The sequence below is a fragment of the Clupea harengus genome, unplaced genomic scaffold, assembly GCF_900700415.2.
Source record: "Clupea harengus unplaced genomic scaffold, Ch_v2.0.2, whole genome shotgun sequence".
Classification (NCBI taxonomy): Eukaryota; Metazoa; Chordata; class Actinopteri; order Clupeiformes; family Clupeidae; genus Clupea; species Clupea harengus.
Genome location: NW_024880581.1, coordinates 1 through 16,555, shown reverse-complemented (window position 1 = coordinate 16,555; position 16,555 = coordinate 1). Strand labels below are relative to the sequence as shown.

Below are 16,555 nucleotides of genomic sequence, written 5' to 3'. Positions count from 1 at the left end.
TACCGCCTGAAATTCAATTCAATTCAATTCAATTCAACTTTATTTCGCCATGTATACAGATACTAGGAATTCTTTTTGGTATTCTCCATGCAGGTGTAGCAGGACAGGTTAAACCTGACGTCACTGCACCACCTGTTTACTTCTCCCCGTCCCTCTTAATTTACCGGGTAATTAAGTGACCCTATAAATTAACAACAAGACACAATCTGGGCATGCGTCATTTCATGGTACCTGTTGCGTTAAGCTCAAGTCCACCTGTTCGTCGTGTGTTCAAGCCTGTTTGGTTTGGGTTGTCGTTGACAGCTATTACTCCGTCTCCTGTTCACTCAAAACGGATTACACGTTCTCTGCGTGCCACAAACAGGTATGTTTGGGTCCTTGCTCTGCTTGAACGGTTGCTGTGTTTTAGCTAGCTACTCACCCATACGTTTTATACTTTGTATTTAGCTAGCGGACACAGAGTAGCTGCTGCCTGTTTCCTCCTGCGTCTCATGCCCGTGGATGCCTGGTAGGCTACCTTGCTGCCTCTGTTTTTAAATGTATTACTAGCGTTGTGTGGCGGTAACGTTCTCCAATCTCTCCCGTAGGAATTGGCCTGGGTGGGTTGACGCCGCTGCTGTTTTGCTTTTAGTGATTTGTATCGTTTGATCGTCTTCCTTCACGTCTCGCCCCCCTTCCAGTTAGCTGCTGTCTGAAAGAGCTGCTCCTGCGTGTGTGTGTGTTTGCGTGTGTGTTAATGGTGGTTACGTATTTCTTTTCTGTTTATTTGTAGCCATCTTTAGGTGGCTACTTTTGGTTTGGTTCTGTTTGTTTTGTATTCAATGTGTTGTTGTCTGTACTGGGTGCCGCAGGACTAGGTAGTCCATCATTCCCAACCGTAGTGGTGGTAACATCTCCCGTGTGTGATTCAAACTCATTTTTGGTGTGTGTGGATTCACCTTTTTTGTGTGCATTTGGTGTGAGCAGTGCACGGTTGCTGTGTCCTGGAGATAATACCCCATTACCCTCGTAATACACCTGCCTGACTTGGTAAGCCTCAGTCCTGTTTGTGTTCATTTGGTTGTTGTGTTGTCCCTTGTCTGTCCTACTGTTCCCTGTTCGTGTGTTTTTGTATTTTACCTGGTTGCAATTAAATAAAAACATATTTATTATTTATGGACACACGTCTCACGCTTCCTCAGTTTCACGAACCTGTGTGCCCCTAGTGGGCTAGTTTCATCCACCCAACTATTTCCCTGGGCGCAACTCCTAGGGTGGCGTAGTCGTGCTCTTTATATTCCTAGCTCCACTCCATTTTGTTATGCCACACAAGCTATAGTATCACAAATAGAACACAGAACAACAATACAAGGACAGATACCAGTACCAGTATGAGCAAAATAATAAATAAGAATGGAGGTAGTGCAACAATAATAATAAATAAAGTTCGTGTGTGAGAGCTATTTAGGAGGGCTATTGCTTGGGGGGAAAAACTGTTGAGGTGATGTTTTGGTCATGATGGCCCTGTATCGCTGTCCAGAGGGGAGACTGTTAAAATTTGCAACAAACTAGGAGAAAACCATCTACAAGTTGAAAAACCGAGACGAGACTGGCCTGATGGACAATGTTCTTTTCCAGACCCCTAATGAGAAGAGCTCTTATCGACTTCTGATTTGTTGAACAGTCTGCCTCAACAAATCAACACTCCTGCATTCAGGGCCAAGAGCCTTGAACTGTGAGCAGTTAACCTGTTTCATAAACCTTAACGGGAGGTGATTATCATTTCCCCTGTTTTCGTAAACCCTCTTTCGGTTCCCTGAGGACGGCGCAAAAGTGATGACTATGGGAGCTGAGGAGTGTGTCTCTTTTTTTAATACGTTACTTGCTGGGGGAAAATGAAACGGTCTATGTTCGCTATCTGCACCTTCTGAAAATATGGAAAGGGTTTGCAGGGTTCCTCAGTGATGAAGTGACTGTAATATGCTTCAGCTCATTTATGGCTTCAGGTCAGAATGAAGGTGGCGGGGAGAGTGGGGGACTCATCCTTTTGTAAGCGGTTGAAGCTGAAGGGCTGCCCTGCTGAAGCAATCACATCACATCACCCACTGGGAGGAAAAACAAAAAAGGGCGCCTCCATAAACTCACACAGTGCCCTTGAATAGCCTGCTGCTGCCGCTCCCCAATCTTCGCATTCAGTCGTCTGGTCCTAAGCCTTCTTTCTAGGCCATTAATACAGTATGTCCTAAAGTGAGCAGAGGCAACTTTGCTATCAATTTCGCTATCCTATTAACCCATTATGACCTAACACACCCTTCTAAAAAGTATTCTTAAACCTAAGGCATTGTTTGAAAACAACTTCCTAAACCTTTTCTGAAAAAACTTAGACAGATCGAAACATGAAATAAAAACCACTTGAGAGCTTAAACATTAGGCTTTAACTGGCTCTAACGGTTATTGCTTTTGCCTTTATTAAAAACATGCACTGCAAGAACATTGTGGCAGTGTGTGAAAGTGTGAAACACAAAGAGGCACTTTAAAAAAGAAAAAGGCACCCTCTACTGTAAGTGAAGATGTTGATGGATGTGTTTGCCAAACACTCAATGTATACAGCCATGTTGCACTGTCTGCGGCCATAGACTGCGGCAGTGACACAGGCATCAGTGCCACTTCCTGATAGCACACTGCTTGCAGATCGTTCTCTTCAGAGAGAGTTTCTCAGGTTGGGGGGTACTGACGGAAGGCGAGTGGTACCTTCAATTTTAACATGCTCTCATCTATCGTCAAGCCCTTCATCCCAGAGTGACTGAAATTGAGGTTGTTGAGAAATCATCTTAGTTTCCACAGCTTGTCAGAGCGAACCACATCATGTGCTTGGTTATCTTGTAGGTGAAGATACCTGAAAATGTACATAGGTATTTGAACAGGAAAGTATAGGAGTTCCTTTTTAGTTACCATAACTTATTCAAATGATCACCTCCAGATCAATGTAAATCTGTCCCTTAACATGAATTTGGAGGAAGTATGAGAAAGCCACTTCTTTTGCTGAAAAACACCCCTGGTGGCATACAGCCCGAACTTTTTCATTTCTTTCCCCATAATAATGTCGACAGGAGTTTCAGTCCTGCTTTGCTCAGCATATGAATTTGTCTCTGTCGCAAACACAACTCCTTTGTGCAGATTTTGGCATTGCACCGCCAGGCAAGTCAACTCACGTTTTCCAGTTGACAGAGATCATTTCGAAACACTGTTAATGACTTAAGAACATATTAATCAAGTGCCTTGTATTAATAATTATCTTGTATGAATCATGTGCTTATGTAAGCAGTAACATGGATTTTCTGTGTTTCTGTAACTTAGATTATTAGGTGCCACTTAGTTTGCATGTGTAAGAGCATGTTTGAACCAGAGGTGATAAGTCAAGCTGACATATTTACAGGACAGAAAGCATAGTAAGATATCCTCGGACGTCAGAGACCCACCACGTGGTTATCCCTGCTGTTGGCGTCAGAGAACTCTAACTTCTATCTATATAAACCTTGTGTGATGTTTTTATTATTGCTTCTCTCTCGTCTGCTGCAGTCTAGGAGTAAGCCCGGGCTCCCTCTCTCTCTCATCCTCCTCCTCAAACATGTCTCTCATCCACTGAGCCTTGGCTGGCAGGTCAGCAGACATCATATGATCATCTTCTAATTCATGGTTGTTCTCATCCTCAAAGTAACTGCTGTACTCTGCATCCACGTCCCCTCAGCCACTGTCACTATCTGAAGAGCAACTTTGGAAACTGTTTTTGTGCTCCACACAGGGGAACATTTTCTCATAATGCATTTCGCCTGCCGCACAAGTATGTCATCGAATAATGATGCACTTCATCGGTCACGGAATCGGAAAACATCATGTAAAACGTGCTCACGTCGCATCAAACTCTAAGGGAGGTCTTGAGTGATGTGTATTGTGTATGTTTATTGTTTGCACCAACGTACCACAACAAATTCCTGGTAGGTGAAAACCTACTTGGCAGTAAAAAACCTTTCTGATTCAGATTCTGATGAGTTAACACAGACGGTGCTGAAAGACCAGCAGGGAGATCCACCAACATCAAGGTCACAAAGTTTCACACCGCAGATAGCATCTATGTTACCACTTCCTCTCAGTCCTTGGAAGTGACTCAAAACTGCCCAGCACTGTGCTCCCTGGTGGGTTAACTTCCTCAACCGTGAGATGACCGTATGACAGATCGGAACGGCGCATCACAAGAAACATTAAGAGCCTTCGCAGTACTAGATTAAGGACAAAACAAAGCTTGCAGATCTTGCACTAATAAACAAGGACATATCAAAGCTTGCGAAAGAAGAAGACAAACCTGAAAATCCTTACACTTGTAAGAATGAGAACCTCTTAAGCGTTAACCAACTACCATTCATGTTACTAAAAATCATAACACTGATAATTATTAGTGAATAAGGGTCCACAACATATAGAATATAATTTCTTATTTTTTAATTAAAAGCATGTACAACACAAAACTTTTTTCGCCAATGTTAAATAGCTCTTTTTAACAAACATATAATGACTACTTCTTAATCCAAAAAAGAGTCCATGCTGTAAAACCTAAAAAAGGGGAAATGATTATCAAAGGATCCTGCTTTTTGGCTTCCCATAATAAAAACCCATCATTAAAAAATAAAACTTGCAAAATCCAACCAATTTATGCAACATACAAGTCTGGCAAATCCTGAGGACCATAGTGATAATATAACAAAAAAGAAACCTCGTAAGAACTTTTTCCACCTCTTGGACGTTTACTTGGTGCAATCCATTACCCCCCCAAGCTTGTTCAGCTTATAAAGCTGGTTCCCTAGGTTCAAGTGGATGACACAAAAACATTTCTGGAATAATGCTATCCGAATTTTGAGCTAATCAGATACCTTGGGATGAACACGCAACCTTCAAATACTGCCATCCTTAATCGGCTTCCTTCATCCTTAATCCTTTTTCTTCAATTCTGTAAAGCTTTCTTCATTTCACTTTCTAGATCCACCAACAGCCCATCAATGTAGTACATCCACACGGGAAGCTCAAGAGTGGATACATCTCTGTGAAGATCTCGGCCTGTCAATGGAAACTGACAACACTGAAGTCAAACCCACTAAAGTATTCATCAAAGCCTGTGAACTATATAAAACCATTGAAACCATCAAGACATTCAGGTCAGCTTCACACTTAGGTTGGGGGGGGGGGGGGGATTCATAGTCCCAGTTGTCTGCCCTACCACAAATACCTAAAAAATGCCTCATAAAATGTATTTAATGCTAATTCTAAAACAAAAGGAAAGCAAAAAACATCACTTCCACAAACTTAGATTGTATTCCCTGTATTAAAGTCCCCTGCCGTGCAGGAGGAAGAATTGCCCGAACCTAAAAAATCTCCTTACCTTCGCTTTTTGTCTTTTGGGATTTAGACCCAGGAGTACGGAGGAGAAACTGAATTGTTGCAAGAAAAATGGGCACGCTGGGCACAATATGACTCGTCTTGGCAACGGAGCAGACCTGCATAAGTCACAAACACACCGCTGAACCAGCTTCCGACTTCCGAAAGCCATCATTCAAAGACCTATGGCATGTTTATTCTAAACACTCAACTGAATATTGACCCACGGATGGCTGTAACTGGACAATGATGACTGGTTTGAGTCTTATGAGTAGCAGTAGGATTTCTTTTTTTTTTTTTTTTCAAACTGAAACTTTAAATCTTTCCATCAAGACATACAATAGGCACACCTGTCCATTTTCCATTAAAAGGAAATTGTCTGCTCAAATCTAGGGACCAGATGTTTAGATACTTCGCTTCAAAAAAAATTAAAAATCTTTGCAGGACTAAATAAATCTAGTAAAATCAATATCCAGTTCCAAACAGAGAAGTGGAGAACATTGAAATGTATGAATGGATCATCTACCAACTAATGACTTCAGACCACTGACAGTAACCTCAATGGTGTGGACTTTAAAAGTTGAGGCCAAATTGTATAGTTTCAGACGTGTCTTATAAAAGCAGTTCTCAGTCAATCTGCAAACATCCTATATATTTGCTACATAATTGTTTGTGCTGGGGTTAGAACAACAAAACAAACAACAACAAAAACAAGAACAGGAGTCTAACGAGGCTTGTTCTGAACTGAATTTCCTCCATGGGGATGAAACAGTACATGGTAAGAGGCTACACATCTCCAACTCTCCAGAGAGATTCTCTCCATCTCCACAGCAGACAGACTCTAGGCACAGGCTAGTTCTCGCAGACAAGACATGACCAACATACCAAAAATTTAAAAATAAAACCTCTCTTTTTTCTGTTCCATATCGACAGGAACTGCTGGCAAAATTGAACTGTGAAAAATAAATGAGCCCAACGCAAACACGGATTTAGCTGGGGGCTTGCTAATTGGGTCCGTGGGGAAATCGGCACATGCTGGAGAACAATATACAACTACAAACAGAGGAGAGTGGCTTGTTGTTAAATACGGTGGTTATGGGAAGGTGAAATTATTTGAGAGTGGTAACAAATTTAAAAACATAAAGAAAAGAAAAATACTGCAAGGGAACAGTCCTGTACGGGCTGACTGGAGAGCAAAATCGCTCTGCCTAAACGCCAAAAAAAAAAAATGAAAAGATGAAGTGTCCAGGGTGCAAGAAATAAGACAGCAGGGGGGGGGGGCCTGGTTGGAGGAGGGATGGTGGGAAACAGATGAGATGTCAGTCGGGCTGTTTAGCTGCTTCCTGCTGCTCCTGCAGCAGGGGGCGCCACCAACAAGCTGGTCAGGCCTTTGCCTCTGTGCCTCTGGCCACCTCGCCGCCGCCCGCCGCCACCCTGCTTTGGCTGCAGGGAAGGAGAGAGACAGAGAGAGAGAGAGAGAGAGAGAGAGAGAGAGGGGGAGAAAGCGAGAGAGAGAGAGAGGGGGGGGAGAAAGCGAGAAAGAGAAAGAGAGAGAGAGAGAGAGAGAGAGAGAGAGAGGGTTAGAGGGAGAAACAGACAAATGTATAGATGATCCCTGGTGAGCCCCGCATTGATCTCTGCTCCCCATGCACTCGCTCTGAAGCTGGAATGGATTCTCATCCCGTGTCTTTTAAGCCACACTTGAGACGGCGTAATGCAATTGGAGAGCAGTCAGGAGCGCGTGGCCTTGGCACAGCAGACGGGACGTGACCCGACCCCTTCACCCCTCGCTGGCGCCATTAGTCATGCTCGGGGGGCCTCTCCAATGGTTGCACTCACACCTTTGCTACACCAAGACAGTTCTCAGTCCTTACAGTAATGAGAAAGAGAGAACTCTTACAGCAGGCAGCATCGGGAGAAAACACTTGGTTAAGGTCACATGACGACACATACAATCAACAGCGAGAGAGAGAGAGAGAGAGAGAGAGAGGAGAGAGAGAGAGAGAGAGAGAGAGAGAGAGAGAGAGAGAGAAATCTACCCATCAGAAGCCCAGCAGGAAGCCAATCCTCTGAATATTTTGATGAAACGCTGCCACTGCTCATCTCATTCAGTGATCACACCAGCCCTGGGACCCCTCCCTCTCCCTCTCTCTCTCTCCTTCCCCCTCTCTGTCTCTCTCTCCCTCTCTCTTTCTCCCCCTCCCTCCCTCAGTGGTGACGCATTGCCAGGGCTGAGGATCAGACGTTTTGCCCAAACTAGCTGACCCAAAAACAACATTTAGCCAGTCGGCCAGACTTCTTTATTTAAGGCCATGCACCGCTGGTGACCGGGTCCAATGTAAACTGATTGGCCTTTGACAATTATGACTATTTCATGAATCATTTTATCTTATTTTATTTATTTCAGAGAAAGCCTATTTAAATTCCTTGTTAGCGAGGTTTCTAGGACTGGTCCAAATGAACGTTTGCCTAAAATGAAATTCTTAATTAAGTACTCATGCTCAAGTCATGCTTAAGTCAAGTCAACTCTTATAGCTTTATAACACGATGGAAGTGAAATGGTGACCAATTCCTTACCATGACTGACAATCTGCTGGATAATTCGGGCAATACTGACAAACCAATCTTACAGATTGTGATGACTTACGACTGACTGGATCAAACTAGGTCTAATGTGCTGTCATGTAAATGTGAAGTTTAAGTTCAAACTGAAAACCCAACCCATGGAAAAAGGTTGCAGATCCCTCCTACACACATTTCAATGTTAGATTAAGGGTCTACCAAAACTACCACGTTTGGTTACAAGTTTCCTCATGCTGGGAATTATGGTTACAAGGTGAGTTTAGACCGTTCAAAACATCACAGATGTTGTCTTTAGTGAGGGCAACACGCCGGGCATCCATCTTGTTATCTGCAGGGGAATCACTCTTTACCTTGTTCTCTTTGTTGCCGTCTCTACTTTGCAAATCCTCCTCTCCTAGCGGCTAACGTGACAAGCAGTACAAACAGGGGAGAAGGGGAACAGGAGGAAGGAGGGGAGCAGAAGGAGGGAATGGACCAATCACAGAACAGAATGGACCAATGACAGAACAGAATGGACCAATGACAGAACAGAATGGACCAATGACAGAACAGAATGGATGGGATTTAGGGACATGTGGAAAGGCGACAGGGGAAAAAGAAATGTTGGTGAAAAGGGCGAGAACGAAGACGACACAAACAGTAGGACACAAAAGATGGAGTGACGGGAGATAGAAACAACAGTGAACAGATTGATATAACAGGTTCATATAAAGAGATTAGAAGGAAGAAATACAGAGACATACATGCATTGCACAGATCTAAAGTACAGCTCCAGAGGGAGAACTGTGCCCTTAAAAAGCATCGTTTTTTAAAGTGTACTTTTTGTTTGCCTTTGTTACTTGATGATTCACAGTCACCACATCCATTCAGAAATCTCCTGAAGGGTGCAGACACAGTATCCCATAATACTATATGAGAATACTACATTTGAAAATGATCAGGCTAGTTGTGTCCAATAAATGCACACTGTCTACACATATAGTCTGTGACCATGTAAGTTGATTTGGGTACCTGTGTATTTCAAATACGCCCATGATGTCTTCGTATTTACTTATTTCCTGCCCTCCACCTAGCTTTGTCCTGACTTCCTGGTTTGTTTGTTGCCGTTGCTATTGTTGTTACCTGTTGCTGTGCTGAGCTTTGGCCGTCCTCTAGTAACCCCGCTTCCTCGTTTGACACTGTCGTTCCGTCTTCGCGCAGGAACGTCTTCTTGCTGGACTGCATTTTCAATAGCTGGGGCTTGGAGTGGGACGTCATGTTATTTGCCGACTGAAGCAACTGGAGAAAACATCAACAAAAATAAACAAACAAATAAAACAAAAAAGTAGAGGACTGAAAAGAGAGCCCGAGAGCGTCAAAAAATAAACACAGCAGATGTTTTTTTTTTATCACCATAACCCCTTTCAAGATTTGCCACAGTAATCTCTACACTACACTCTACACACTCTACACAAAAAACTGCTTTGTGGCCATGACATTCTATGTAAGATGATATTGTTAAACAGTACTAGGAAACATTATTCCACAAAAACTACATTAACATATCACTATAGTCAACTATGTCTTTGGCTAAGCAAACTTTTATGCTTGATGCGTATGTTTTTTGTGGACATCAAGTAACTAGCCGCCCATAGCGACAGATGCACAACCTCATCCTCCTATCCTGGCCCATCCAGGGCCATGAGTGCCTTCCCCCTCTCCTCTGGCAGCCTAGCGAGCCCTGACTGACCTTGGAGATGGTGCCCACGGCCTTGGTGCGGCCCTCCCTGAAGACCAGCCTCTGCTCCACGTGCAGGTACTCCGGGGTCTTGATGAAGCGGAAGTGGACCAGGGCCTTGTCCCCGGTGCGCAGGCAGTCTCTGTTCATGGTCAGGATGGTGGCCGTCTGCCTGATGCTGCCACAGTGAACTGGAGCGGAGACAGGCCAGGGGGCCGTTTGTTATTGGTCATTATTTTTTTTTCCTGTTCGCTGTCAAAAGTGATTTCAAATTCTAACGTTTAAATATCTCTTTTTCTATGTGATTGCGTCTACTGTAAAGCACTTTGTGCAAAATGCTGAAAAAAAAAGGTGCTATGCAAGTTCTTATTATTTGCACTTAAAACACATTTCACACATTTCACACACTTAAGCCTGTTGCTGTTTAGCGACGAGAGGAAGGGAAAGTCTGCAGCCAGACTCATTTAGATTACAGTCTGTTTCTCAGCCATCCTGCAGGGGTGGGCAAGTCTCATCAGTGATGGGGCAGATTTCTTAGCCTAGCAACAGCAGCAGCAGCAACCAGACTAACATCTAAAGGTCTAAAAAGTCAAGGGTGGGTTACATATGCTCCTGTTAGGCTGTATAAAAAAAAACTGAACCTACACCAAGCCTCAGTGGAGAATACTTACTAAGCTTCTGTGTTTTTCTATGTTTAGTCCTATACATGTACATAAAGCACCTTCGCCTTTTTTGAACGTTTTAAATCAGTTTCTCCACCTCGTGTGTAAATAAACTGTGTTCCCGTTCACAGGGGTTTGTGTCACCCACCCATGGCCTGGTAGCGGGGCGAGATGGTGGTGGGGTGGTGCAGCACCAGGATCTCGGCCTCAAACTCCCAGCATGCCAGCGGGCTGAGGCGGGGCGACACCATGACCATGCCCTTGCGGATGGACGAGCGCTTGATCTTCTTGAGGGCGAAGGAGGCCGTCTGGCCGCCGCGCACCTCCTTGACGGGCATGCGCTTGCGGTGGATGGACTTGACGGCGATGGGGATGAAGGAGCCGAGGGGGTCGGGCCCCAGCAGCAGTGTGTCGTTGAGCCGGATGAGCCCGCGTAACGTAGTGCCCGACACCACTGTGCCCACACCCTGAGGGGAGAGACACACACACACACACACACACACACACGCACACGCACACACACACACGCACACACACAGACACGCACGCACAGACACACACCACACACACACACACACGCACGCACGCACGCACGCACACACACACACACACCAACCACACACACACACACAGACGCACACACACACACCACACACATACACACACACACACACACACACACACACACACACACACACACACACAGATTCTATGAGTGACCAAAGTCACACCGTGTAGAGGTATAGAGAAACACACAGAGATAGATTCTAACTCTAGTCTTCACTGTGCCCACACCCAGAAGACACACACACAGAACAAGCAGGAGCTATGAGCGACAAAAAGAAGTAACGCCCCGTGGGAGACAATTAACTCAAGAGGACAGTCAACAGATGGACGATTTCTCCTGGACTGAGAAATGTACACAATTATACAACAGGACGAGACCCATGTCAAATAGGAGGGCTGAGACATTTATCCTCACTGTGAAAACAGTGAGTGAGATTCAGCGTGTCTGAAAAAAGGCTGCAGATATATTCTACACCCAGAGATGCTGAATCAGAGCATAGTGGTGTGTGTGTGTGTGTGTGTGTGTGTGTGTGTGTGTGTGTGTGTGTGTGTGTGTGTGTGTGTGTGTGTGTTGGTGTTTTCAGCGTCTCTCACCGGTACTGAGTAGGTATCATCGATCTGGAACTCGGCCGGCTCGTCGTCCGGAACGTCGTTCTGGACGACAGTAGGTTGAGGAACATCTTGAGCAGCTCCATGTTCTCTCCGGTCACGTTGGAGATCTGGAATATGGGGCACATCCTGCCAGCACATGGGAGACACACACACACACACACACACACACACACACACACACACACACACACACACACACACACAGGTCCTCACGATAAGTCGGACTGCTTCCAATTCCAGAAACATCCAAGTTTAACACCACTAAATCCATTTTCATACTGTATATATATATAAAGATTGGCATTTCAGCCCGCAAAGGTCACAACTTCACGTTTTCCAGCACGGGGGATTGATTACTTTCCACTGGCTAAATGAAATATGTTCATAATACAGCATGATTGCATGTCTCTTCCCAAACATTTCTCTTCAATTAGGCATTCAGGTATGCAGCTGGTTTGGCTGCTATTACCTCTAAAAAGGCGCCCATTATGCTGTCTCGCGTTCCCGCATCTTCAGCGCTCAACATTTCACCCTTCCTCTCCCTAATTTGAGCTCGGAAGAGTCTGGTAGTTGTGTCCTTTCACTAGTCACTTTATGCCCTCTTATGTCACACCACTATAAAATATAGGGTCAAATTCAATATGAACTATATAATATTTGACACATTTCGCCCCCCCAACCCCCACCCCCACCCCTTTCCCTACGTGCCCCTGTTGCATTTTAAAGAAATTATCTTAGTTTCAATCTGCGAAAAGAAAGTGTTTGGCTGTGAATCCTCATCTCGACCCGAATTAAAGGGAGCAGAAAAGAAAAGGCACTGATTGTATATTCTTGAGGAAGCCTGTCTGGAGAGCTCTGGCGTGTTAAGCTGTAATTAACTGGGCCAGCCCAAACCAAGCCAAGCCAAACCAACGCCCCCCCACCCCCACCAAAAAAGCGAGTGATCATTCACTGAAGACCACTGGCCGGTGCAGAAACCCCCCTCAACAGAGCTAGCTGCTTGTCCTGCTGATCCGAGGAACTTTTCATTTATTCTTTAGTCATCTCTACACACAAGTTTACACAAGTGACCTGCCTTCAACTGTCCCCAACAAAACGAAAAAGCTTCCTTTGTTTAACAAAAACAGGCTTGACAGTACAACATTACCAGCCCTTGTCCACTCATTTCCAAGGTCACTGTTAACACCACCTCAAGATTAACTCTATAATATGGTTAGTTGTTAACATCAAGATCGTGTGTGTGAAATGGTTACAGTATACGTAGTCGTATCGGGACAGCCGTACCTCTCCGAGCTGAAGTTGGAGGCGGTGACTATAACGTCATCTTTGTTCTGCACCAACACAGGGATTTTCCGGCAGCCCGGAGACTTGAGTAACCTCTGCAGCAATTTCAGGGTTTCTAAAAAAGAAATGCACACAAAACAAGACATTACACACACACACACACTTGTTTCCTGCGCACTGCGAGTGATTTATCTTATCCTGGCAAAAGACTCAAAAGGCTGTGGTTGTCAATCGTAATGAGGTATTTGATCTGCAAATAACTGCCGCGCGTCCGTAAGCTCTCACCTTGTAAAATATTGGCGGGGCACATGTCTATTTTCGTGACCACAACAAACACAGGGACATTTAATGCCAAAGCCAGGCCCAGATGCTCTTTCGTCATTCCCACAATTCCTGCATTACTGCCAACCTAGAGAGGGAAAGTGGGGGAGAGAGAGAGAGAGAGAGAGAGAGAGAGAGAGTGAGAGAGAGAGAGAGAGAGAGAGGAAGGGTGGGTGTACATTAATAAAGAGAAAGGAAGATAGCATTCTTCAAAATGAAGTGGTGAGCAAGTAGAAGCCAAGACATAATGGCAACTAAAAGATCCTACACATCCTGAATGAAAGCATGTCCCGATAAAAAAATACTTTTTGTGCGTTCTCAAACCATACAAGGTGGGAGACAGAAGAGCAGAAGCTAACTTAAGTCATCGTGTTTAAAAACTACTGTATGGACCACCAACCCCTCCATTCAAACTTCTACAGTGAAATTGAGTATAGTGACGCCTTATCACTAATCTTAAGAAACAAACTGTACATTTCTATCAACTAATCTGCCTCCTCTCTTTTACCCCCTGACTTTCTTCCCTTTTCTCCCCCTGCTTTACTCTCTTCCTCTCCTTCTTTCTCCCTTTATTCCTACCTCCTCTATCTCTGTTCACCTCCCTCACTTTCTCCCCCTCTCTTTCTCTCTCTCTCTCTCTCTCTCTCTCTCTCTCTCCCTCATCTCATCTCATCTCATCTCACCATGAGCATACAGAAGTCTGGCAGGTGTCCGGTCATGCCAAACACGGTGGTCTTCAGGTACTTCTCGTGGCCCGCCAGGTCGATGAAGGTGATGACCTTGGAGGAGCGCTCGCAGATCTTGGTCCAGTCCAGGCTGCCGCCGTGGCTGTCTGGTTTGTTTACCACCTGCGGAGAGACGGAGAGGGGGGGGGGGGGGGGATGGGGGCAGACAAAGGCAGCACTTCTGAGACCCGTGACTTTAATAGCGTGACGCAAGTGCTGCTCAGACGGGATCGATCGCACAAAGGTACGCCAGGAGGACACATCTACACAACAGGCATTAATCCAGCCGATAGAATGATCTAGAATGATTTCATTCAGAACCACTAAAACAGTGAAGACACGCATTCCAGCAGAACTTGAATTACACTTTCGCAAATCATCTCAAAGATCAGTATTTAGTAAGAATCAACAACTCATGCAATCACACCTTTAAATGACGTCTACATTCAGTCATTCAGCTGAGCCAGCTCTCAAACTACACAGGCACGGGAAGGTGGCATAATATATAGCCTAGTTATTTGTCAGACTCATTTATTCATTTATGCATCTCATTCAAAGCAATTCAACCAATAACTCCAACAGACTGACCCCCTGAAGCTGGCAATGCATAATAAAACATCTGCCCAATGCACTACATCTGATCCATCAAGCTTACAAGACTGATGTCCATCTGTGCAGATTGGCAAAACTGCAGCACTTTTCTGATAAAGCATTTGACCTGTGGCTGACTCTGACGTCTGACTCCACATCCCTCGGGTTTTAACCGACCATTTACATGGTCATTTGACACGTGTCTATCAAACATGATTTAAATAAGGGCATGTACTGCATGGCGAGTGGTTCAGTGCAATGTCACTTCATTCGGGCGAGTGGTTCAGTGCTATGCCACTTCATTCGGGCACTGTGAACACAGAGAATCGTGCGGGTTTATGCTTTGTTGACTAATGGTGTCGCTTTCCATCCAGGACCTCTTAGCTGACATTATTCAATTAATTAGTGAACAAACCATTCATTTCAGATTTAACTCAAAATAATTGATAATGATAGCTGTACTTAATGCTCTACTGGTTTTAAACTGCTGTAATTAATTCAATTTCATGATGCTAGAATATAATAGCATCATTTTCTTGAATAGCTTGCAGTACCATTTATGAAGAAATGTTACCAAAAACACTTAAGCTACAATATGCCTACAACATTTCTCCCCACCACAGTGATAAGAGTCTTTATTTCAGCATTTTGGCTGACACATTGGCTTTCCGTCCTTTAGTTCCTTGTGTCTGTTGGCCCCTTCCCAGCAATGCTGAACTCAAACCTCCACTGCTGCTAAACGATGAAAACATGAATCTGTATACTATGGTACTGCAAAATACCCTCAGAAAATAATCAAAGAGTCATATTCACTGCCAAGAACAGCGACTGATTGCAACGCTGCCAAATTTGGGCCAGTATTACAATAAAATAGACTGGGGAAGCAATCCATCAACAGGTCATTCCGATAGCCTACCGGCTTCAAGGCACATTTGAAATTGAACCAAAACAAGAACCTTGTGTTGGAAGCATTCAGCCATCTGAGACACGAGGGGCCCTGGTCAGGCTGGAGAGATGCCCACCTGTCCCAGAGATGCCCGCCTGTCTCAAAAGATGCCCACCTATCCCAGAGATGCCCACCTGTCCCAGAGATGCCCACCTGCCCCAAAAGATGCCCACCTGTCCATGCTGGTCGAAGCCCAGGATGTCGTTGCCAACGCTGCTCGTGCGGCCACTCTCCATCTCGTGCTTGTGGCGGAAGAGCTTCTGGCGGGCGAAGCCGCGGCCGTTGTCCAGCTCGCCGTGGGTGAGCACGCCCAGTAACGTGCTCTTCCCGGCGTCTACGTTCCCCACCACCGCCACCCTGGGAGGGCAGAGAGAGATCGGAATCAGTACCAATTCATTTCATTTCTCCCTCTTCGTTTCGGACAGAGCATAGGGGCCTTCACTTTGAGCATCCATCTCTCTCTATCCTGGGCTGTCTGCTTCACCTCTCCCCAGGATCGACCAATGGTCTCAAGTTCTGACTGTAGGGTTTTCAGTACTAAGGACAGTAATCAGGATCTGGTCTGGCCAGACAAGGCCATCATTGGTTTACACCAGACTTCCCATTGTGCTACTCATACACGAGCCACTACAGACTCAGTCAAGCACACTGTGATGTGATCTCTACAGGTAGCCTTGCACAGTCATCTATACCTGAGATTCTGTACCACCCCTCAGTCTTTACGAGGATGATTCTGTACCACCCCTGAGTCTTTACGAGGATGATTCTATACCACCACTGAGTCTTTACGAGGATGATTCTATACCACCACTGAGTCTTTACGAGGATGATTCTATACCACCCCTGAGTCTTTACGAGGATGATTCTGTTCCACCCCTGAGTCTTTACGAGGATGATTTTGCTGTCTAGATGGTTTCCTACTACCACATATACTACTTACGTACGGTCTTGATGGATACGCAATGACAACTCTGATTTTAGAATGCCAGTAAATCAGGAGACTGATACACAGACAGACAGACAGATAGAAAGCGAGAGCAAGAAAGGATCCAAGAGACAGAAATTGAATACAACAACTTGACATCTTAAGGCAAAGACACTGAGACCAAGAAAAGCAGAAGAGCTCAGAGAATAGGTTGTG

General features: G+C 44.9%; 1 pseudogene; it reads right to left on the bottom strand.

Annotated features, from left to right (window-relative positions):
- Positions 1-4,454: 4,454 nt before the first annotated feature.
- Positions 4,455-15,788, bottom strand: LOC122132431 (annotated as a pseudogene).
- Between the last annotated feature and the right edge of the window lie 767 nt (positions 15,789-16,555).